Source organism: Pleurodeles waltl, chromosome 12 (genome assembly GCF_031143425.1).
Source record: "Pleurodeles waltl isolate 20211129_DDA chromosome 12, aPleWal1.hap1.20221129, whole genome shotgun sequence".
NCBI classification, from domain to species: Eukaryota; Metazoa; Chordata; class Amphibia; order Caudata; family Salamandridae; genus Pleurodeles; species Pleurodeles waltl.
The window spans coordinates 126,731,112-126,753,174 of NC_090451.1; the positions used below are offsets into that span (position 1 = coordinate 126,731,112).

The 22,063-nt window shown below is 46.9% G+C and overlaps 2 non-coding genes across 2 annotated transcripts; both read left to right on the forward strand.

Annotated features, from left to right (window-relative positions):
• The first annotated feature begins 673 nt into the window (after positions 1-673).
• TRNAL-UAG (transfer RNA leucine (anticodon UAG)) lies at positions 674-755 on the forward strand. Its single transcript has one exon. It is a non-coding gene; the product is annotated as a tRNA-Leu (tRNA).
• A 17,105-nt stretch (positions 756-17,860) lies between these two features.
• TRNAL-UAG (transfer RNA leucine (anticodon UAG)) lies at positions 17,861-17,942 on the forward strand. Its single transcript has one exon. It is a non-coding gene; the product is annotated as a tRNA-Leu (tRNA).
• Positions 17,943-22,063: the final 4,121 nt, after the last annotated feature.

Sequence of the window (22,063 nt, forward strand, 5' to 3'; positions counted from 1 at the left end):
CCTCTGTCCTGTGTGTGTCTGTGACTGTCACGTGAAAGGCAGTCAGAGCATCCAGGTGGGCCCCATGTCACCTGGAGCTCCGCCCACCAGTGCTGGAGTTTTAAACAGCACCCGGTTGCATTTTGGGACTTGTGCCTTTTCAATGTGAGCTCAAAGACCGGGAAGTGTGGAATTCTGTTGGCTAAAAAATATTAACAGCGGAATGTGAATAGGCCACACAAGACATGACGTCACTGGAAAGCTAAAGAGTATGTTGGGGAGACTGGGTGCGGCAATAGGGCTGATGTCATGAATACGTGCAACTCCTCGGTAATTTTTTAATGAACTGCTCATTCATTAGATCCCACCCTAAGAAATGACCCCACCAGTATGAACACTTGTTTCATTAGAAAATTATGGAGTCACGTTGCCTATGTAGAGCAGGTGCTTATATCTTGGTTGGAAGTCATTGCTCGGGAGAGTGTTGTCTTTTAAGGTGATTGCACTAGATCCGAGCAGCTGGGAGAAGACTTGTGCAGTGACTGAGTAAGAGAGATAACCTTCAATTACCACATCACCCTCCCGACATTGTAATCATGTCCTTTAAACGGTTTATCGACTCGACTTTCCACACTAAGTGCCAAGACGCAGGGTTTCGGTGCTCATGAAGTGCACAGACACACAGAAAACTGAAGGTAGCGTGGCCGAGCGGTCTAAGGCGCTGGATTTAGGCTCCAGTCTCTTTGGAGGCGTGGGTTCGAATCCCACCGCTGCCAAAGATGGATTTTAACAGATCTTAATGACGCATCTCCCTCCTGCCCCTTCAATTTGCATACACAGTGACTCTACCAATAGGTCCCAAATATTAAAACTCTTTTACAGTCTCCTTCTAAGTAAACTCCTAAACCGTGGACTCCCAAGAAATCGGCTGATGGGCGCTGCTGTTGTTTTCCTTCATTCTGCTTAGATCACATTCAAATGAAAGGTTTAACAAATAATGTGTTCTCCCCACGCGGTCAACCCGCTCTTCTCTCTGCAAAATAAAATCGAACCTCTGTTACATAAAGATTTAAAGCAAATTATCTATCTTCCCAAATAAAGTTGGTAAATGTGTTCTTCACAGTTATTTTAAATATCAGGTTTAAAAGAAACAAGTGACGTACTCGGCAAAATTAGAACCTGCGCAGACAACCCCTAATGGATTGGAAGCCCATCACCTTAACCACTCGGCCATAACTACCAGCTCTCATTGAGCTCTACCGAAACTTTATATCACAACAAAATTGTACAAAATGGCCGTGCATACCTATATATAACTCCATTTAGTAGGATCTCTAACTGTGTGCAAAGGGCACATTGCTATGTTTCTGTCTAAGCTTTGCTTTAGGTCTGAGGTCTTAAGAACCAAAGCAGGCTCCACGCACACTTGTCGGCACAAAAAAACAAGCATTTGCAATGCGAAAGGTCTCACATTTGTGAGAGTTAGAGCTATTGGCATGTCTTTTACCTAGGTTTTGGTTTTCTTTGGGAAAATTTGATGTGTCCACGTTGTGTTTTGGGTCACTTCCTGTCGTGGGCGCTAGGCCTACCCACACAAGTGAGGTACCATTTTTATCGGGAGACTTGAGGAAACAGAATAGCAAAACAAGTGTTACTGCCCCTTGTCTTTATCTACATTTTTTCCTTCCAAATATAAGACAGTGTGTAAAAAAGACGTCTATTTGAGAAATGCCCTTTAATTCGCATGCTAGTGTGGGCACCCCAGAATTCAGAGATGTGCAAATAACCACTGCTCCTCAACACCTTATCTTGTGCCCATTTTGGAAATAGAAAGGTTTTCTTGATACCTATTTTTCACTCTTTATACTTCGGCAAATTAATTGCTGTATACCCGGTATAGAAAGAAAACCCACTGCAAGGTGCAGCTCATTTATTTTCTCTGGATACCTAGGGTTCTTGATGAACCTACAAGCCCTATATATCCCCGCAACCAGAAGAGTCCAGCAGACGTAACGGTATATTGCCTTTAAAATTCTGACATTGCAGAAAAAAGTTACACAGTAAAACGTAGAGAAAAATGGCTATTTTTTTCACCTCAATTTCAATATTTTCTTTTATTTCAGTTGTTATTTTCTGTAGGAAACCCTTGTAAGATCTACACAAGTTACCCATTGCTGAATTCAGAATGTTGTCTTCTTTCCAAAAATGTTTAGGTTACTGGGATCCAGCATTGGTTTCACACCCATTTCTGTCACTGACTGGAAGGAGGCTAAAAGCACAGAAAATCATAAAAATGGGGTATGTCCCAGTAAAATGCCAAAATTGAGTTGAAAAATTGGGTTTTCTGATTCAAGTCTACCTGTCCCTGAAAGCTGGGAAGCTGGTGATTTTAGCACTGCAAACCCTTTGTGGATGCCAATTTCAGGGACAAAAACCACAAGCCTTCTTCTCCAGCCCTTTTTTCCATTTTTTTTTTTTTAAACTACATTTTTACTGTATTTTGGCTAATTTATTGGTCTCCTTCAGGGGAACCCACAAAGTCTGGGTACCTCTAGAATCCCTAGGATGTTGGACAAAAAGGATGCAAATTTGGCGTGGGTAGCTTATGTGGACAAAAATGTATGATGGCCTAAGCGCGCCCTGACCCAAATAGCCAAAAAAATGCCTGGCATCTGAGGGGGAAAAGGCCTGGCAGCGAAGGGGTTAAAATGCACTATTTTATTCCAATTTCTTCACTTAGCTTCAGATGAACTATTGTTCCCTCCCACCCCCTCCTTTCAAAGTGCACCAGCCACCACTGCCTGGGGTGGGACAGATTGTTTTGGATTGCAGTATGGCAGATTGTTTTGGATTGCAGTGTGGTAGTTTGTTTTGGATTGGAGTGCAGCAGATTGCAGTGGGGTAGATTGTTTTGAATTGGAATAGGGGAGATTGTTTTGAAGTGGAGTCGGGCAGATTGGAGTGGGTCAGATTGTTTTAGATCGGAGTGGGACAGATTGTTTTGGAGTGGTGCAGATTGTTTTTTATTAGAGTGGGGCAAATTGGAGTGAGACAGATTTGATAGGGGTGGCTGGAGAGGATTGGAGTGGGATGAGTTAGAGTGGATTGGATTCGGGTGAGTGATTTGGACTGGAGTGAGGTGGATTAGTGTGGGTGAAGTGGTCTGGATGGGGGTGGATTGTAGTGGGGCAGATTGGAGTGGGGTGGATTGAAGTGTACCGCAGGATTATGTGTCAAAGCATAATTTCAGAACTTACACATAACAAACAAACACTGTTGCTTTGCAATATTTTAAACAAGCTAATCGTCATCTTTTGAGAAGAGCGCCCACGAACAAAAACAAAAGAAAACATGCGTGGAACGTGGGAAAAGACGATTTGGCAAAATAAAAGAAAGTTAGATTTAAATTTAAAACTTAACAGTTTTGGTTGACCTGCTGGTCATGTTTTTGCCAGTCACAAGCCTTCTGTTTGCAGGGCACTAGAAGGTAAAAGGAAACAATAGTACCTTGATCAGGTGGGGAGCAGCGGTCAGGCACTGATTAAGCTGAATCAGTCAACGCTTGGTCGCTGCTCTACAGAGAGGAACGGAAATGATGCAAGACATGCCTTGATGAATTAGGAAACTGTAAAGAAGAGTGCCACATAAATAAAAAAATGGTGAGAGACATGCGGGCTCCAAGCCCTTTACTGAATACTACAGAGTCTATCAAGCGAGACCCTAAAAAGTTCAGTTAGTTAAAATAAACGAACATTGTTACTTCTAAATATCAATATTCCAAGGACGCCTAGATGGTCGTCAAGCAAAAAGTTCCTAGTGCATGGAGGGCCTTATGGTAGTTCTGAAGAGAGGCAAAGGACTTGGTCAGAGGGTGGCCTTGTTGGTGTGGTAGGGAGGCAATACCTCAAACGTTATTACTGGGGTAGGGGAGCTTGCAATTCGGAGTAATGAAAATTATCACAAAGCAATCAAGTAATTCCACATCAAAATAACAAGCGTGCGGGCTGACAACCATGCTCTCAGCATCAACGAGCGCAGAGTGAAGTGAATTTTACCTTCCTCTGTGCATTTTTATTGCGAGGCTCATTTACATTTGACTTGGCGCGCAGAACGAGTGAGAAACCGGTCAATAGAAACTAAAATCATCTATTTAACCCCTTCTGTGCCCAGGACGTAATGGTTACGTCCTGAGGCACAGTGCTGCTGTGCCCAGGACGTAACCATTACGTCCTGTGCACAGAGCCCAGAGGGAGCGCTCTCGCTCCCTCTGTGGGGTTCCCCCCCACCCCCCCAAGGCAGGGATGGAAGGGGAAGCCCTTCTCCTCCCACCCCCGACCCCCCCAACCCCCCCTGTGACGTCAGCGCGCGAGCGCGCGCTGATTAGTCACAGGGTCTCCCCCATCGCGCTGGAAGCAGAGCTTCCAGCGCGATTGAAAAAGAAATGCTTTTGCATTTCTTTTTCAATCCCATGGGGGAGGCCCGAGAGGCTTCAAAGGGAAGGAAATGTATTTCCTTCCCTTTGAAGTCTCTCACAGGTTTCAAAAGCCGGATTGCTTGCAATCCGGCTTTTGAAACCCCACTAGACACCAGGGATTTTTTTTTTTTTTCAGTGAAATTGGCAAAAGGGAGTGACCCCTTGGGCAAGGGTCGCTCCCGGGGGGGGCATTTTTTTAGGAAGGCCTTTTCTGCCCCCCCTGGGGGCAGATTGGCCTATTATTAGGCCGATCTGCCCCCGGGGGGGGCAGAAACCTCAAGGCACCAGGGACCTTTTTTTTTTTTTTTTTGTGATGATTTCTTTTTTTCTTAGGTGGGGAGCAAATTTTTTTTTGTGTTTTTTTGTGTGTTTTTTTTTTTTTTTTTTAGAGATGGGCAGCGACCCATCAGGCAAGGGTCGCTCCCCTGGGGGGCAAATTGTATTTAGACCATTTCTGCCCCCCTTGGGGGCAGATTGGTCGATTTTAGGTCAATCTGCCCCAAGGGGGCAGAAACCACTAGGCACCGGTGATTTGTTTTTTGCCGCCAATGTCACGCAAGGGGAGCGACCCCGTAGGCAAGGGTCGCTCCGGGGGGTGGGGGGGGTGGGTGTTCGGGGGCAAATTTATTTTAGGCCATTTCTGCCCCCCCTGGGGGCAGATCGGCCTATTATTAGGCCGATCTGCCCCCAGGGGGGGGCAGAAACCTGTAGGCGCCAGGGCAATTTTTTGTTTTTTTGGTTTTTGTTTTTGTTTGTTTTTTTAGAGATGGGGAGCGACCCATCAGACAAGGGTCGCTCCCCTGGGGGGCAAACTGTGTTTAGACCATTTCTGCCCCCCTTGGGGGCAGATTGGTCGATTTTAGGTCAATCTGCCCCAAGGGGTCAGAAACCACTAGGCACCGGGATTTGTTTTTTGGCACCAATGTCACGCAGGGGGAGCGACCCCGTAGGCAATGGTCGCTCCGGGGGGGGGGGTGGGGGTTCAGGGGGCAAATTTATTTTAGGCCATTTCTGCCCCCCCTGGGGGCAGATCGGCCTATTATTAGGCCGATCTGCCCCCAGGGCGGGCAGAAACCTCTTGTTGCCAGGGCAAATTTTTTTTGGTGTTTTTTTTTAGTTTGTTTGTTTTTTTAGAGATGGGGAGCGACCCATCAGACAAGGGTCGCTCCCCTGGGGGGCAAACTGTGTTTAGACCATTTCTGCCCCCCTTGGGGGCAGATTGGTCGATTTTAGGTCAATCTGCCCCAAGGGGGCAGAAACCACTAGGCACCGGGGATTTGTTTTTTGGCGCCAATGTCACGCAGGGGGAGCGACCCCGTAGGCAAGGGTCGCTCCGGGTGGGCGGGGGGGACGGGGGGGTGTTCGGGGGCAAATTTATTTTAGGCCATTTCTGCCCCCCCTGGGGGCAGATCGGCCTATTATTAGGCCGATCTGCCCCCAGGGGGGGCAGAAACCTCTTGTTGCCAGGGCAAATTTTTTTTGTGTGTTTTTTTTTTGTTTGTTTGGTTTTTTTTAGAGATGGGGAGCGACCCATCAGGCAAGGGTCGCTCCCCTGGGGGGCAAATTGTGTTTAGACCATTTCTGCCCCCCTTGGGGGCAGATTGGTCGATTTTAGGTCAATCTGCCCCAAGGGGGCAGAAACCACTAGGCACCGGGGATTTGTTTTTTGGCGCCAATGTCACGCAGGGGGAGCGACCCCGTAGGCAAGGGTCGCTCCGGGGGGGGGGGGAAACAGGGGGGGTGTTCGGGGGGCAAATTTATTTTAGGCCGATCTGCCCCCAGGGGGGGCAGAAACCTCTTGTTGCCAGGGCAAATTTTTTTTGTGTGTTTTTTTTTTGTTTGTTTGGTTTTTTTTAGAGATGGGGAGCGACCCATCAGGCAAGGGTCGCTCCCCTGGGGGGAAAATTGTGTTTAGACCATTTCTGCCCCCCTTGGGGGCAGATTGGTCGATTTTAGGTCAATCTGCCCCAAGGGGGCAGAAACCACTAGGCACCGGGGATTTGTTTTTTGGCGCCAATGTCACGCAGGGGGAGTGACCCCGTAGGCAAGGGTCGCTCCGGGGGGGGGGGGACGGGGGGGGTGTTCGGGGGGCAAATTTATTTTAGGCCATTTCTGCCCCCCCTGGGGGCAGATCGGCCTATTATTAGGCCGATCTGCCCCCAGGGGAGGCAGAAACCTCTTGTTGCCAGAGCAAATTTTTTTTTAGTGTTTTTTTTTTAGTTTGTTTGTTTTTTTAGAGATGGGGAGCGACCCATCAGACAAGGGTCGCTCCCCTGGGGGGCAAACTGTGTTTAGACCATTTCTGCCCCCCTTGGGGCAGATTGGTCGATTTTAGGTCAATCTGCAACCACTAGGCACCGGGGATTCGTTTTTTGGCGCCAATGTCACGCAGGGGGAGCGACCCAGTAGGCAAGGGTCGCTCCGAGGTGGGGGGGTGGGGGGGGTTAGGGGGGGCAAATTTATTTTAGGCCATTTCTGCCCAACCCTGGGGGCAGATCGGCCTATTATTAGGCCGATCTGCCCCCAGGGGGGGCAGAAACCTCTAGGCGCAAGGGCAAATGTTTTTTTGTTTTTTTTTGTTTTTTGTTTGTTTGTTTTTTTAGAGATGGGGAGCGACCCATCAGACAAGGGTCGCTTCCCTGGGGGGCAAACTGTATTTAGAGCATTTCTGCCCCCTTTGGGGGCAGATTGGTCGATTTTAGGTCAATCTGCCCCCAAGGGGGCAGAAACCACTAGGCACCGGGAATTTGTTTTTTGGCGCCAATGTCACGCAGGGGTAGCGACCCCGTAGGCAAGGGTCGCACCTGGGCAGGGGGGGCTTGGGGGGGTGGGGGGGTCAAATTTATTTTAGGGCATTTCCCCCCCCCGGGGCCGGCTGAGCTAGAGGCCAAAATCCACATGTAGGCACTTTGCAAAAAACACCTCTGTTTTCTGTGAAAAAATATGTTGTGTCCACGTTGTGTTTTGGGCCATTTCCTTTCGTGGGCGCTAGGCCTACCCACACAAGTGAGGTACCATTTTTATGGAGAGACTTAGGGGAACGCTGGGTGGAAGGAAATTTGTGGCTCCTCTCAGATTCCAGAACTTTCTGTCACCGAAATGAGAGGAAAAAGTGTTTTTTGGCCAGATTTTGATGTTTGCAAAGGATTCTGGGTAACAGAACCTGGTCAGAGCCCCGCAAATCACCCCATCTTGGATTCCCCTAGGTCTCTAGTTTTCAAAAATGCGCTGGTTTGCTAGGTTTCCCCAGGTGCCGGCTGAGCTAGAGGCCAAAATCTACAGGTAGGCACTTTGCTAAAAACAGGTCTATTTTCTGTGATGTGTCCACGTTGCGCTTTGGGGCGTTTCCTGTCGCGGGCGCTAGGCCTACCCGCACAAGTGAGGTATCATTTTTATCGGGAGACATGGGGGAACGCTGGGTGGAAGGAAATTTGTGGCTCCTCTCAGATTGTAGAACTTTCTGCCACAGAAATGTGAGGAACATGTGTTTTTTTTAGCCAAATTTTGAGGTTTGCAAAGGATTCTAGGTAACAGAACCTGGTCCGAGCCACACAAGTCACCCCATCTTGGATTCCCCTAGGTCTCTAGTTTTCAGAAATGCACAGGTTTGGTAGGTTTCCCGAGGTGGCGGCTGAGCTACAGGCCAAAATCTACAGGTAGGCACTTTGCAAAAAACACCTCTGTTTTCCTTCAAAAATGTGGTTGTGTCCACGTTGCGCTTTGGGGCGTTTCCTGTCGTGGGCGCTAGGCCTACCCACACAAGTGAGGTCTCATTTTTATCGGGAGACGTGGGGGAACGCTGGGTGGAAGGAAATTTGTGGCTCCTCTCAGATTCCAGAACTTTCTGCCACAGAAATGTGAGGAACATGTGTTTTTTTAGCCAAATTTTGAGGTTTGCAAAGGATTCTGGGTAACAGAACCTGGTCCCAGCCACACAAGTCACCCCATCTTGGATTCCCCTAGGTCTCTAGTTTTCAGAAATGCACAGGTTTGGTAGGTTTCCCTAGGTGGCGGCTGAGCTACAGGCCAAAATCCACAGGTAGGCACTTTGCTAAAAAAAGGTCTGTTTTCTGTGATGTGTCCACGTTGCGCTTTGGGGCGTTTCCTGTCGCGGGCGTTAGGCCTACCCACACAAGTGAGGTATCATTTTTATCGGGAGACGTGGGGGAACGCTGGGTGGAAGGAAATTTGTGGCTCCTCTCAGATTCCAGAACTTTCTGCCACAGAAATGTGAGGAACATGTGTTTTTTTAGCCACATTTTGAGGTTTGCAAAGGATTCTGGGTAACAGAACCTGGTCCCAGCCACACAAGTCACCCCATCTTGGATTCCCCAAGGTCTCTAGTTTTCAGAAATGCACAGGTTTGGTAGGTTTCCCTAGGTGGTGGCTGAGCTACAGGCCAAAATCTACAGGTAGGCACTTTGCAAAAAACACCTCTGTTTTCCTTCAAAAATTTGGTTGTGTCCACGTTGCGCTTTGGGGCGTTTCCTGTCGTGGGCGCTAGGCCTACCCACACAAGTGAGGTATCATTTTTATCGGGAGACGTGGGGGAAAGCTGGGTGGGAGGAAATTTTTGGCTCCTCTCAGATTCCAGAACTTTCTGCCACAGAAATGTGAGGAACATGTGTTTTTTTAGCCAAATTTTGAGGTTTGCAAAGGATTCTGGGTAACAGAACCTGGTCCCAGCCACACAAGTCACCCCATCTTGGATTCCCCTAGGTCTCTAGTTTTCAGAAATGCACAGTTTTGGTAGGTTTCCCTAGGTGGCGGGTGAGCTACAGGCCAAAATCCACAGGTAGGCACTTTGCTAAAAACAGGTCTATTTTCTGTGATATGTCCACGTTGCGCTTTGGGGCGTTTCCTGTCGCGGGCGCTAGGCCTACCCACACAAGTGAGGTATCATTTTTATCGGGAGACGTGGGGGAACGCTGGGTGGAAGGAAATTTGTGGCTCCTCTCAGATTCCAGAACTTTCTGCCACAGAAATGTGAGGAACACGTGTTTTTTTAGCCAAATTTTGAGGTTTGCAAAGGATTCTGGGTAACAGAACCTGGTCCCAGCCACACAAGTCACCCCATCTTGGATTCCCCTAGGTCTCTAGTTTTCAGAAATGCACAGGTTTTGTAGGTTTCCATAGGTGGCGGCTGAGCTACAGGCCAAAATCTACAGGTAGGCACTTTGCAAAAAACACCTCTGTTTTCCTTCAAAAATTTGGTTGTGTCCACATTGCGCTTTGGGGCGTTTCCTGTCGTGGGCGCTAGGCCTACCCACACAAGTGAGGTATCATTTTTATCGGGAGACGTGGGGGAACGCTGGGTGGAAGGAAATTTGTGGCTCCTCTCAGATTCCAGAACTTTCTGCCACAGAAATGTGAGGAACACGTGTTTTTTTAGCCAAATTTTGAGGTTTGCAAAGGATTCTGGGTAACAGAACCTGGTCCCAGCCACACAAGTCACCCCATCTTGGATTCCCCTAGGTCTCTAGTTTTCAGAAATGCACAGGTTTGGTAGGTTTCCATAGGTGGCGGCTGAGCTACAGGCCATAATCCACAGGTAGGCACTTTGCTAAAAACAGGTCTATTTTCTGTGATGTGTCCACGTTGCGCTTTGGGGCGTTTCCTGTCGCGGGCGCTAGGCCTACCCACACAAGTGAGGTATCATTTTTATCGGGAGACGTGGGGGAACGCTGGGTGGAAGGAAATTGGTGGCTCCTCTCAGATTCCAGAACTTTCTGCCACAGAATTGTGAGGAACATGTGTTTTTTTAGCCAAATTTTGAGAGGTTTGCAAAGGATTCTGGGTAACAGAACCTGGTCCCAGCCACACAAGTCACCCCATCTTGGATTCCCCTAGGTCTCTAGTTTTCAGAAATGCACAGGTTTGGTAGGTTTCCCGAGGTGGCGGCTGAGCTACAGGCCAAAATCTACAGGTAGGCACTTTGCAAAAAACACCTCTGTTTTCCTTCAAAAATTTGGTTGTGTCCACGTTGCGCTTTGGGGCGCTTCCTGTCGTGGGCGCTAGGCCTACCCACACAAGTGAGGTCTCATTTTTATCGGGAGACGTGGGGGAACGCTGGGTGGAAGGAAATTTGTGGCTCCTCTCAGATTCCAGAACTTTCTGCCACAGAAATGTGAGGAACATGTGTTTTTTTAGCCAAATTTTGAGGTTTGCAAAGGATTCTGGGTAACAGAACCTGGTCCCAGCCACACAAGTCACCCCATCTTGGATTCCCCTAGGTCTCTAGTTTTCAGAAATGCACAGGTTTGGTAGGTTTCCCTAGGTGGCGGCTGAGCTACAGGCCAAAATCCACAGGTAGGCACTTTGCTAAAAAAAGGTCTGTTTTCTGTGATGTGTCCACGTTGCGCTTTGGGGCGTTTCCTGTCGCGGGCGTTAGGCCTACCCACACAAGTGAGGTATCATTTTTATCGGGAGACGTGGGGGAACGCTGGGTGGAAGGAAATTTGTGGCTCCTCTCAGATTCCAGAACTTTCTGCCACAGAAATGTGAGGAACATGTGTTTTTTTAGCCACATTTTGAGGTTTGCAAAGGATTCTGGGTAACAGAACCTGGTCCCAGCCACACAAGTCACCCCATCTTGGATTCCCCTAGGTCTCTAGTTTTCAGAAATGCACAGGTTTGGTAGGTTTCCCTAGGTGGCGGCTGAGCTACAGGCCAAAATCTACAGGTAGGCACTTTGCAAAAAACACCTCTGTTTTCCTTCAAAAATTTGGTTGTGTCCACGTTGCGCTTTGGGGCGTTTCCTGTCGTGGGCGCTAGGCCTACCCACACAAGTGAGGTATCATTTTTATCGGGAGACATGGGGGAAAGCTGGGTGGAAGGAAATTTTTGGCTCCTCTCAGATTCCAGAACTTTCTGCCACAGAAATGTGAGGAACATGTGTTTTTTTAGCCAAATTTTGAGGTTTGCAAAGGATTCTGGGTAACAGAACCTGGTCCCAGCCACACAAGTCACCCCATCTTGGATTCCCCTAGGTCTCTAGTTTTCAGAAATGCACAGTTTTGGTAGGTTTCCCTAGGTGGCGGGTGAGCTACAGGCCAAAATCCACAGGTAGGCACTTTGCTAAAAACAGGTCTATTTTCTGTGATATGTCCACGTTGCGCTTTGGGGCGTTTCCTGTCGCGGGCGCTAGGCCTACCCACACAAGTGAGGTATCATTTTTATCGGGAGACGTGGGGGAACGCTGGGTGGAAGGAAATTTGTGGCTCCTCTCAGATTCCAGAACTTTCTGCCACAGAAATGTGAGGAACACGTGTTTTTTTAGCCAAATTTTGAGGTTTGCAAAGGATTCTGGGTAACAGAACCTGGTCCCAGCCACACAAGTCACCCCATCTTGGATTCCCCTAGGTCTCTAGTTTTCAGAAATGCACAGGTTTTGTAGGTTTCCATAGGTGGCGGCTGAGCTACAGGCCAAAATCTACAGGTAGGCACTTTGCAAAAAACACCTCTGTTTTCCTTCAAAAATTTGGTTGTGTCCACATTGCGCTTTGGGGCGTTTCCTGTCGTGGGCGCTAGGCCTACCCACACAAGTGAGGTATCATTTTTATCGGGAGACGTGGGGGAACGCTGGGTGGAAGGAAATTTGTGGCTCCTCTCAGATTCCAGAACTTTCTGCCACAGAAATGTGAGGAACACGTGTTTTTTTAGCCAAATTTTGAGGTTTGCAAAGGATTCTGGGTAACAGAACCTGGTCCCAGCCACACAAGTCACCCCATCTTGGATTCCCCTAGGTCTCTAGTTTTCAGAAATGCACAGGTTTGGTAGGTTTCCATAGGTGGCGGCTGAGCTACAGGCCAAAATCCACAGGTAGGCACTTTGCTAAAAACAGGTCTATTTTCTGTGATGTGTCCACGTTGCGCTTTGGGGCGTTTCCTGTCGCGGGCGCTAGGCCTACCCACACAAGTGAGGTATCATTTTTATCGAGAGACGTGGGGGAACGCTGGGTGGAAGGAAATTGGTGGCTCCTCTCAGATTCCAGAACTTTCTGCCACAGAATTGTGAGGAACATGTGTTTTTTTAGCCAAATTTTGAGAGGTTTGCAAAGGATTCTGGGTAACAGAACCTGGTCCCAGCCACACAAGTCACCCCATCTTGGATTCCCCTAGGTCTCTAGTTTTCAGAAATGCACAGGTTTGGTAGGTTTCCCTAGGTGGCGGCTGAGCTACAGGCCAAAATCTACAGGTAGGCACTTTGCAAAAAACACCTCTGTTTTCCTTCAAAAATTTGGTTGTGTCCACGTTGCGCTTTGGGGCGTTTCCTGTCGTGGACGCTAGGCCTACCCACAAAAGTGAGGTCTCATTTTTATCGGGAGACGTGGGGGAACGCTGGGTGGAAGGAAATTTGTGGCTCCTCTCAGATTCCAGAACTTTCTGCCACAGAAATGTGAGGAACATGTGTTTTTTTAGCCAAATTTTGAGGTTTGCAAAGGATTCTGGGTAACAGAACCTGGTCCCAGCCACACAAGTCACCCCATCTTGGATTCCCCTAGGTCTCTAGTTTTCAGAAATGCACAGGTTTGGTAGGTTTCCCGAGGTGGCGGCTGAGCTACAGGCCAAAATCCACAGGTAGGCACTTTGCTAAAAAAAGATCTGTTTTCTGTGATGTGTCCACGTTGCGCTTTGGGGCGTTTCCTGTCGCGGGCGCTAGGCCTACCCACACAAGTGAGGTATCATTTTTATCAGGAGACGTGGGGGAACACTGGGTGAAAGGAAATTTGTGGCTCCTCTCAGATTCCAGAACTTTCTGCCACAGAAATGTGAGGAACATGTGTTTTTTTAGCCACATTTTGAGGTTTGCAAAGGATTCTGGGTAACAGAACCTGGTCCCAGCCACACAAGTCACCCCATCTTGGATTCCCCTAGGTCTCTAGTTTTCAGAAATGCACAGGTTTGGTAGGTTTCCCTAGGTGGCGGCTGAGCTACAGGCCAAAATCTACAGGTAGGCACTTTGCAAAAAACACCTCTGTTTTCCTTCAAAAATTTGGTTGTGTCCACGTTGCGCTTTGGGGCATTTCCTGTCGTGGGCGCTAGGCCTACCCACACAAGTGAGGTATCATTTTTATCGGGAGACGTGGGGGAACGCTGGGTGGAAGGAAATTTGTGGCTCCTCTCAGATTCCAGAACTTTCTGCCACAGAAATGTGAGGAACACGTGTTTTTTTAGCCAAATGTTGAGGTTTGCAAAGGATTCTGGGTAACAGAACCTGGTCCCAGCCACACAAGTCACCCCATCTTGGATTCCCCTAGGTCTCTAGTTTTCAGAAATGCACAGGTTTGGTAGGTTTCCATAGGTGGCGGCTGAGCTACAGGCCATAATCCACAGGTAGGCACTTTGCTAAAAACAGGTCTATTTTCTGTGATGTGTCCACGTTGCGCTTTGGGGCGTTTCCTGTCGCGGGCGCTAGGCCTACCCACACAAGTGAGGTATCATTTTTATCGGGAGACGTGGGGGAACGCTGGGTGGAAGGAAATTGGTGGCTCCTCTCAGATTCCAGAACTTTCTGCCACAGAATTGTGAGGAACATGTGTTTTTTTAGCCAAATTTTGAGAGGTTTGCAAAGGATTCTGGGTAACAGAACCTGGTCCCAGCCACACAAGTCACCCCATCTTGGATTCCCCTAGGTCTCTAGTTTTCAGAAATGCACAGGTTTGGTAGGTTTCCCGAGGTGGCGGCTGAGCTACAGGCCAAAATCTACAGGTAGGCACTTTGCAAAAAACACCTCTGTTTTCCTTCAAAAATTTGGTTGTGTCCACGTTGCGCTTTGGGGCGTTTCCTGTCGTGGGCGCTAGGCCTACCCACACAAGTGAGGTCTCATTTTTATCGGGAGACGTGGGGGAACGCTGGGTGGAAGGAAATTTGTGGCTCCTCTCAGATTCCAGAACTTTCTGCCACAGAAATGTGAGGAACATGTGTTTTTTTAGCCAAATTTTGAGGTTTGCAAAGGATTCTGGGTAACAGAACCTGGTCCCAGCCACACAAGTCACCCCATCTTGGATTCCCCTAGGTCTCTAGTTTTCAGAAATGCACAGTTTTGGTAGGTTTCCCTAGGTGGCGGGTGAGCTACAGGCCAAAATCCACAGGTAGGCACTTTGCTAAAAACAGGTCTATTTTCTGTGATATGTCCACGTTGCGCTTTGGGGTGTTTCCTGTCGCGGGCGCTAGGCCTACCCACACAAGTGAGGTATCATTTTTATCGGGAGACGTGGGGGAACGCTGGGTGGAAGGAAATTTGTGGCTCCTCTCAGATTCCAGAACTTTCTGCCACAGAAATGTGAGGAACATGTGTTTTTTTAGCCACATTTTGAGGTTTGCAAAGGATTCTGGGTAACAGAACCTGGTCCCAGACACACAAGTCACCCCAACTTGGATTCCCCCAGGTCTCTAGTTTTCAGAAATGCACAGGTTTGGTAGGTTTCCCTAGGTGGCGGCTGAGCTACAGGCCAAAATCTACAGGTAGGCACTTTGCAAAAAACACCTCTGTTTTCCTTAAAAAATGTGGTTGTGTCCACATTGCGCTTTGGGGCGTTTCCTGTTGTGGGCGCTAGGCCTACCCACAGAAGTGAGGTATCATTTTTATCGGGAGACGTGGGGGAACGCTGGGTGGAAGGAAATTTGTGGCTCCTCTCAGATTCCAGAACTTTCTGCCACAGAAATGTGAGGAACACGTGTTTTTTTTGCCAAATTTTGAGGTTTGCAAAGGATTCTGGGTAACAGAACCTGGTCCCAGCCACACAAGTCACCCCATCTTGGATTCCCCTAGGTCTCTAGTTTTCAGAAATGCACAGGTTTGGTAGGTTTCCCTAGGTGGCGGCTGAGCTACAGGCCAAAATCCACAGGTAGGCACTTTGCTAAAAACAGGTCTATTTTCTGTGATGTGTCCACGTTGCGCTTTGGGGCGTTTCCTGTCGCGGGCGCTAGGCCTACCCACACAAGTGAGGTATCATTTTTATCGGGAGACGTGGGGGAACGCTGGGTGAAAGGAAATTGGTGGCTCCTCTCAGATTCCAGAACTTTCTGCCACAGAAATGTGAGGAACATGTGTTTTTTAAGCCACATTTTGAGGTTTGCAAAGGATTCTGGGTAACAGAACCTGGTCCCAGACAAACAAATCACCCCATCTTGGATTCCCCCAGGTCTCTAGTTTTCAGAAATGCACAGGTTTGGTAGGTTTCCCTAGGTGGCGGCTGAGCTACAGGCCAAAATCTACAGGTAGGCACTTTGCAAAAAACACCTCTGTTTTCCTTCAAAAATGTGGTTGTGTCCACGTTGCGCTTTGGGGCGTTTCCTGTCGTGGGCGCTAGGCCTACCCACACAAGTGAGGTATCATTTTTATCAGGAGACGTGGGGGAACGCTGGGTGGAAGGAAATTTGTGGCTCCTCTCAGATACCGGAACTTTCTGCCACAGAAATGTGAGGAACATGTGTGTTTTTAGCGGCTGAGCTACAGGCCAAAATCTACAGGTAGGCACTTTGCTAAAAACAGGTCTGTTTTCTGCGATGTGTCCACGTTGTGTTTTGGGGCGTATCCTGTCGCGGGCGCTAGGCCTACCCACACAAGTGAGGTATCATTTTCATCGGGAGACTTGGGGGAACATAGAATAGCAAAACAAGTGTTATTGCCCCTTGTCTTTCTCTACATTTTTCCCTTCCAAATGTAAGACAGTGTGTAAAAAAGACATCTATTTGAGAAATGCCCTGTAATTCACATGCTAGTATGGGCACCCTGGAATTCAGAGATGTGCAAATAACCACTGCTTCTCAACACCTTATCTTGTGCCCATTTTGGAAATACAAAGGTTTTCTTGATAGCTATTTTTTACTCTTTATATTTCAGCAAATGAATTGCTGTATACCCGGCATAGAATGAAAACCCACTGCAGGGTGCAGGTCATTTATTGGCTCTGGGTACCTAGAGTTCTTGATGAACCTACAAGTCCTATATATCCCCGCAACCAGAAGAGTCCAGCAGACGTAACGGTATATTGCTTTCGAAAATCTGACATTGCAGGAAAAAATTACAGAGTAAAACTTAGAGAAAAATTGATGTTTTTTTCACCTCAATTTCAATATTTTTCTTTTTCAGTTGTTATTTTCTGTAGGAAACCCTTGTAGGATCTACACAAATTACCCCTTGCTGAATTCAGAATTGTGTCTACTTTTCAGAAATGTTGCGGTTTCTGGGATCCAGCATTGGTTTCATGCCCATTTCTGTCACTGACTGGAAGGAGGCTGAAAGCACAAAAAAACGTAAAAATGGGGTATGTCCCAGTAAAATGCCAAAATTGTGTTGAAAAATTGGGTTTTCTGATTCAAGTCTGCCTGTTCCCGAAAGCTGGGAAGCTGGTGATTTTATCACCGCAAACCCTTTGTTGATGCCCTTTTCAGGGAAAAAACCACAAGCCTTCTTCTGCAGCCCATTTTTCCAATTTTTTTAAAAAAAACGAAATTTTCACTGTTTTTTGGCTAATTTCTTGGCCTCCTTCTGGGGAACCCACAAAGTCTGGGTACCTCTAGAATCCCTAGGATGTTGGAAAAAAAGGACGCAAATTTGGCGTGGGTAGCTTACGTGAACAAAAAGTTATGAGGGCCTAAGCGCGAACTGCTCCAAATAGCCAAAAAAAGGCTCGGCACAGGAGGGGAAAAAGGCCTGGCAGTGAAGGGGTTAAAAAGTTTAGTTTCACGTGGGCCTGTTGTGCTTACTTCTTTCAGAATAGCTTTTGAACCTCTGTCCTGTGTGTGTCTGTGACTGTCACGTGAAAGGCAGTCAGAGCATCCAGGTGGGCCCCATGTCACCTGGGGCACCGCCCACCAGTGCTGGAGTTTTAAACAGCACCCGGTTGCATTTTGGGACTTGTGCCTTTTCAATGTGAGCTCAAAGACCGGGAAGTGTGGAATTCTGTTGGCTAAAAAATATTAACAGCGGAATGTGAATAGGCCACACAAGACATGACGTCACTGGAAAGCTAAAGAGTATGTTGGGGAGACTGGGTGCGGCAATAGGGCTGATGTCATGAATACGTGCAACTCCTCAGTTATTTTTGAATGAACTGCTCATTCATTAGATCCCACCCTAAGAAATGAGCCCACCGGTATGAACACTTGTTTCATTAGAAAATGATGGAGTCACATTGCCTATGTAGAGCAGGTGCTTATACCTTGGTTGGAAGTCATTGCTCGGAGAGTGTTGTCTTTTAAGGTGATTGCACTAGATCCGAGCAGGTGGGAGAAGACTTGTGCAGTGACTGAGTAAGAGAGATAACCTTCAATTACCACATCACCCTCCCGACATTGTAATCATGTCCATGAAATGGTTTATCAACTCGACTTTCCACACTGAGTGCCAAGACGCAGGGTTTCGGTGCTCATGAAGTGCACAGACACACTGAGAGCAACAGGTAGCGTGGCCGAGCGGTCTAAGGCGCTGGATTTAGGCTCCAGTCTCTTTGGAGGCGTGGGTTCGAATCCCACCGCTGCCAGAGATGGATTTTAACAGATCTTAATGACGCATCTCCCTCCTGCCCCTTCAATTTGCATACACAGTGACTCTACCAATAGGTCCCAAATATTGAAACTCTTTTACAGTCTCCTTCTAAGTAAACTCCTAAACCGTGGACTCCCAAGAAATCGGCTGATGGGCGCTGCTGTTGTTTTCCTTCATTCTGCTTAGATCACCTACAAATGGAAGGTTTTACAAATAATGTATTCTCCCCACGCGGTCACCCCGCTCTTCTCTCTGCAAAATAAAATAGAACCTCTGTTAAATAAAGATTTAAAGCAAATTATCTATCTTCCCAAATAAAGTTGGTAAATGTGTTCTTCACAGTTATTTTAAATATCAGGTTTAAAATAAACAAGTGACGTACTCGGCAGAATTTGAACCTGCGCAGAGAACCCCCAATGGATTGCACGCCCATCACCTTAACCACTCGGCCATAACTACGAGCTCTCAACAACCCATACCGAAACTTTATATCACAACAAAATTGTGCAAAATGGCCGTGCATACCTGTATATAACTCCATTTAGTAGGATCTCTAACTGTGTGCAAAGGGCACATTGCTGTGTTTCTGTCTAAGCTTTGCTTTAGGTCTGAGGTCTTAAGAACCAAAGCAGGCTCCACGCACACTTGTCGGCACAAAAAAACAAGCATTTGCAATGCGAAAGGTCTCACATTTGTGAGAGTTAGAGCTATTGGCGTTGCAAATGACAATGTCTTTTACCTAGGTTTTGGTTTTCTTTGGGAAAATTTGATGTGTCCACGTTGTGTTTTGGGGCACTTCCTGTCGCGGGCGCTAGGCCTACCCACACAAGTGAGGTACCATTTTTATCGGGAGACTTGAGGAAACATAGAATAGCAAAACAAGTGTTACTGCCCCTTGTCTTTATCTACATTTTTTCCTTCCAAATATAAGACAGTGTGTAAAAAAGACGTCTATTTGAGAAATGCCCTTTAATTCGCATGCTAGTGTGGGCACCCCAGAATTCAGAGATGTGCAAATAACCACTGCTCCTCAACACCTTATCTTGTGCCCATTTTGGAAATAGAAAGGTTTTCTTGATACCTATTTTTCACTCTTTATACTTCGGCAAATTAATTGCTGTATACCCGGTATAGAAAGAAAACCCACTGCAAGGTGCAGCTCATTTATTTTCTCTGGATACCTAGTGTTCTTGATGAACCTACAAGCCCTATATATCCCCACAACCAGAAGAGTCCCGCAGACGTAACAGTATATTGCCTTCAAAATTCTGACATTGCAGAAAAAAGTTACAGAGTAAAACGTAGAGAAAAATGGCTGTTTTTTCACCTCAATTTCAATATTTTTTTTTATTTCAGTTGTTATTTTCTGTAGGAAACCCTTGTAAGATCTACACAAGTTACCCATTGCTGAATTCAGAATGTTGTCTTCTTTTCAAAAATGTTTAGGTTACTGGGATCCAGCATTGGTTTCACACCCATTTCTGTCACTGACTGGAAGGAGGTTAAAAGCACACAAAATCATAAAAATGGGGTATGTCCCAGTAAAATGCCAAAATTGAGTTGAAAAATTGGGTTTTCTGATTCAAATCTGCCTGTCCCTGAAAGCTGGGAAGCTGGTGATTTTAACACTGCAAACCCTTTGTGGATGCCAATTTCAGGGACAAAACCACAAGCCTTCTTCTCCAGCCCTTTTTTCCATTTTTTTTTTTTAAACTACATTTTTACTGTATTTTGGCTAATTTATTGGTCTCCTTCAGGGGAACACACAAAGTCTGGGTACCTCTAGAATCCCTAGGATGTTGGACAAAAAGGACGCAAATTTGGCGTGGGTAGCTTATGCGGACAAAAATGTATGATGGCCTAAGCGCGCCCTGCCCCAAATAGCCAAAAAAATGCCTGGCACCTGAGGGGGAAAAGGCCTGGCAGCGAAGGGGTTAAAATGCACTATTTTATTCCAATTTCTTCACTTAGCTTCAGATGAACTATTGTTCCCTCCCACCCCCTCCTTTCAAATTGCACCAGCCACCACTGCCTGGGGTGGGACAGATTGTTTTGGATTGCAGTATGGCAGATTGTTTTGGATTGCAGTGTGGTAGTTTGTTTTGGATTGGAGTGCAGCAGATTGCAGTGGGGTAGATTGTTTTGAATTGGAGTAGGGGAGATTGTTTTGAAGTGGAGTCGGGCAGATTGGAGTGGGTCAGATTGTTTTGGATCGGAGTGGGACAGATTGTTTTGGAGTGGTGCAGATTGTTTTTTATTAGAGTGGCGCAAATTGGAGTGAGACAGATTTGATAGGGGTGGCTGGAGAGAATTTGGAGTGGGATGAGTTAGAGTGGATTGGATTCGGGTGAGTGATTTGGACTGGAGTGAGGTGGATTAGTGTGGATGAAATGGTCTGGATGGGGGTGGATTGTAGTGGGGCAGATTGGAGTGGGGTGGATTGAAGTGTACCGCAGGATTATGTGTCAAAGCATAATTTCAGAATTTACACATAATAAAGAAACACTGTTGCTTTGCAATATTTTAAACAAGCTAATCGTCATCTTTTGAGAAGAGCGCCCACGAACAAAAACAAAAGAAAATATGCGTGGAACGTGGGAAAAGACGATTTGGCAAAATAAAAGAAAGTTAGATTTAAATTTAAAACTTATCAGTTTTGGTTGACCTGCTGGTCATGTTTTTGCCAGTCACAAGCCTTCTGTTTGCAGGGCACTAGAAGGTAAAAGGAAACAATAGTACCTTGATCAGGTGGGGAGCAGCGGTCAGGCACTGCTTAAGCTGAATCAATCAACGCTTGGTCCCTGCTCTACAGAGAGGAACGGAAATGATGCAAGACATGCCTTGATGAATTAGGAAACTGTAAAGAAGAGTGCCACATAAATAAAAAAAATGGTGAGAGACATGCGGGCTCCAAGCCCTTTACTGAATACTACAGAGTCTATCAAGCAAGACCCTAAAAAGGTCAGTTAGTTAAAATAAACAAACATTGTTACTTCTAAATATCAATATTCCAAGGACGCCTACATGGTCGTCAAGCAAAAAGTTCCTAGTGCATGGAGGGGCTTATGGTAGTTTTGAAGAGAGGCAAAGGACTTGGTCAGAGGGTGGCCTTGTTGGTGTGGTAGGGAGGCAATACCTCAAACGTTATTACTGGGGGTAGGGGAGCTTGCAATTCAGAGTAATGAATATTATCACAAAGCAATCAAGTAATTCCACATCAAAATAACAAGCGTGCGGGCTGACAACCATGCTCTCAGCATCAACGAGCGCAGAGTGAAGTGAATTTTACCTTCCTCTGTGCATTTTTATTGCGAGGCTCATTTACATTTGACTTGGCGCGCAGAACGAGTGAGAAACCGGTCAATAGAAACAAAAATCATCTATTTAAAAAGTTTAGTTTCACGTGGGCCTGTTGTGCTTACTTCTTTCAGAATAGCTTTTGAACCTCTGTCCTGTGTGTGTCTGTGACTGTCACGTGAAAGGCAGTCAGTGCATCCAGGTGGGCCCCATGTCACCTGGGGCACCGCCCACCAGTGCTGGAGTTTTAAACAGCACCCGGTTGCATTTTGGGACTTGTGCCTTTTCAAAGTGAGCTCAAAGACCGGGAAGTGTGGAATTCTGTTGGCTAAAAAATATTAACAGCGGAATGTGAATAGGCCACACAAGACATGACGTCACTGGAAAGCTAAACAGTATGTTGGGGAGACTGGGTGCGGCAATAGGGCTGATGTCATGAATACGTGCAACTCCTCGGTTATTTTTGAATGAACTGCTCATTCATTAGATCCCACCCTAAGAAATGAGCCCACCAGTATGAACACTTGTTTCATTAGAAAATGATGGAGTCACATTGCCTATGTAGACCAGGTGCTTATACCTTGGTTGGAAGTCATTGCTCGGAGAGTGTTGTCTTTTAAGGTGATTGCACTAGGTCCGAGCAGCTGGGAGAAGACTTGTGCAGTGACTGAGTAAGAGAGATAACCTTAAATTACCACATCACCCTCCCGACATTGTAATCATGTCCTTTAAACGGTTTATCGACTCGACTTTCCACACTAAGTGCGAAGACGCAGGGTTTCGGTGCTCATGAAGTGCACAGACACACTGAGCGCAGCA